This window comes from Pinus tabuliformis, chromosome X (assembly GCF_031772625.1).
Source record: "Pinus tabuliformis cultivar Carrire ecotype Pingquan chromosome X, CPIR1, whole genome shotgun sequence".
NCBI lineage: Eukaryota > Viridiplantae > Streptophyta > Pinopsida > Pinales > Pinaceae > Pinus > Pinus tabuliformis.
Genome location: NC_142308.1, coordinates 595920722 through 595923619, shown reverse-complemented (window position 1 = coordinate 595923619; position 2898 = coordinate 595920722). Strand labels below are relative to the sequence as shown.

General features: G+C 39.3%; 1 pseudogene; it reads right to left on the bottom strand.

The window, feature by feature from the left end:
- Window positions 1-1978: 1978 nt before the first annotated feature.
- Window positions 1979-2898, bottom strand: LOC149141429 (cytoplasmic tRNA 2-thiolation protein 1 pseudogene; annotated as a pseudogene).

Here is a 2898-nt window from a genome sequence, read left to right as displayed (position 1 = left end):
GAAAGTGTGATTGCTGTTGATGGTCGACTATACTTTTACTTTTGCCTTTGGTCTGAATTTATGTTTTTCTAGTGTCAAAAACGAGTGTTTATTTCAAAATCGTAAAGCGTCGTAATCGTCTTTATCTTTTGATTTCGAAAAGAAGCTTGTTTGTGTTTGACGATTGAAAGCAAATTCAAATTTGTGCATCAACTTTCTTTTTAGCATCAATATTAAGAAAGTCGAAAAATAATACATGCACATGTGCATTTTCATATTGACAGTCTGTTTGGCTTGATTTAGGAAAGTGCATTTACAGTGTGCTCTTTGCTCTTTGTGAAAAGATTGTGTCTTTCTTTTCCCCTTGTAGCTAGGATTTTCATTGCTGAAAAGAGATAAAAGTTTGCTTATCATCTTTAGATTGCATTTTAGGAATTACATCTACATCTCGTGGTGAACCCAAAAGGCAAACTTCATAAGAAATATCAACTTAAAATAAATTCAATGAATCTAACAACGCTTTGGAACTTAACGCACAACATTTAGAGGTCTAGGCTAGAGACGTATTCCGGCGTCGTAAAGCCTGGTAACTGTTGTCCTCACTGATGGTTGGGTGATTCCTCCACTTTGAGACGATAAGTGCCAGTACAGACTTGTGCTCCCACGTACCCTCGAGTATATATTGGGAGACCCCTATAGGCTTAAATAATTTATCCATAGGAAGCCGTGTCTACCGCCCTATCGATCGCAATGCACTGAACACAGCATTCGGGAAGATTGACTGTCGTACCTGTTAGCGCTTGAGATTTCACCCTAGGCTGAGGAAGGTAAACCTTCAAGGCAACATCAAACCATTTCACCTCGTAGCTAGCCCTACGGGGTATGAGAAGGCTCTCTCCGGTCTATCTCGACAAATTTTCAATGGGATGAGTTGACCAAACAAAGGTAACACAGATATTAGGCTAGTAAACTGATAAAAGGGGTTTTTAATAAAATAATGGGGTTTTTCTGGGCTGCCTGGGCAAAATCACAGTTTGAGCAGAGAAATATAATGAACAACACAGGTTGACGACTGAGGCAAGGTAGGCAAGAAATTTAGCATCAAATCTAAATTTTAAATGGGATGGCAAGACTGGTGAGGAGCTAAGGAGGGCAAATAATACTTTGAATCCTCCTTAAACAGAAGAAAACATTGAATAGAACAAACTTAAAAGTGGAGCATGGCAAGCATGAATTCTCACTTTAACACTTCATTTGTTCAGCTAGAAATGATCGTGAAATGAAATGAAACATAACAGTTTACATATGAGACAAAGGGAAAACTTATGCTAAATTAACATACCACATGAATCTCAGAAGTTAGAGCTGTGAAATTTTCATTAAAAACTCTGTCAAAGACTGTACAAGAAAGCTCTGCTACGCTCCAGCAGCTCCCAGCACTCAGAAAACTCTCTCTCTACTACTCTAACCCTCTTCAAATGAATTTTTTTTTAAATACATTAAAACTAAACTGTTGCCCAAAACAGGGGCGTTGTTTTAACTAACACTTCATAAATTAGAAAAGAGCGTTATATTCTATCCTAAAGTAAGGCAGCTTTCCTCTAAATCTGTTGATGATTGACCAAAACTGGAGCGTAGATCTGCCAATTAAGAGATAAAACCAAATCGCATTTTTGGCTATAATAGATAATCTGGACTTAAGTTCGATTTGCCAGGTTGCATTTGCCAATACAACGACCTTTAAGCTAAAAACCTATCCTTATGATGACAACTGTACTGAAAGAGGTTTGCGTGGTTGCACCCAGCGTTTAACACATCCAAGCACATGCTATATGGTAGCATCGGCAACAGTTCACAGTCCGTCTTCTAAGAGCCACATCGCCCACAAAATCTCCAAAGGATCAATCGCTGGCGGAAATCATGGAACGGAATCCTGTCTGTCTCAGGTTCCCCATGATCTGAAACTCATCATCTGTTTACATTGAAAGTGACTTTCTTGTTATAGAGCTGTGCAGAGGAGGGGCGCTACTCCATCTGTAGCAGGCATATCAATTTTTAAAGCATGGCGTCCCCTAGTTCGATTAATTCCACGTTTTGGAAGGCCTCGGTTCAAACCATCTATTAAAACACATGCTTTGCACCATTTCTGGCTGGAAATATAACCACAGCGCTCACATACACCTTGTTGTGGCATTTTTGCTGAAGAAGAAACGCGAAAATTCTCACCTGAACTAATTATGTCAAGGATTGCTCTTGGTCTGATTTGTTCTTTAATAAAATCACGAGCAAAGCCTCGATATGCATTTGGTGAATAAATGCATTCGGTAGAGAAGTAATCAAGCTTCTTGAGATATGCATACATGACGATCTCCTTTTCATATGTGTATTTAAAAGGCTTGCATTTTGGAATAGATCCATCTTCCCCTGTTGTTATCAATGTGCATCTACTTAGCCTGGCAATATCTCCACGAAGAATATTTAATAGTACAGTCTCTGCTATATCATCTGCGTTGTGACCAGTTGCAATTTTATCTGCTCTTACCGTTGCAGCCCTTCTATCTAAAGCCTGGCGACGAAAAACTTCACAAAATGTACATAATTATGTCGTTTAGTGATGCCTTCATCTATTGATAGCAAGAACAGTTCTAGACCATAATTGTGTCGTTTATTCAACTCTGTCAAGACATGTGCTAGAACAGTGGAGTCTTTACCACCAGAAGCTCCAATAGCAACACGTTCTCCTGGTCCGAAAAGGTGTTTCCCGATAATAACCTTGTGAATCTCTTCTTCAAAGGCAAAATAAAAGCATTCCCTGCATACCTGTTGTTGAGTCTTGGGTCTTCTCAGAGCAGCTCTCTTTTGTGCATATATGTCGCACTGGCGTCCCATTTTCTTTGGCTTCTCCATGTTCTGCTCCAT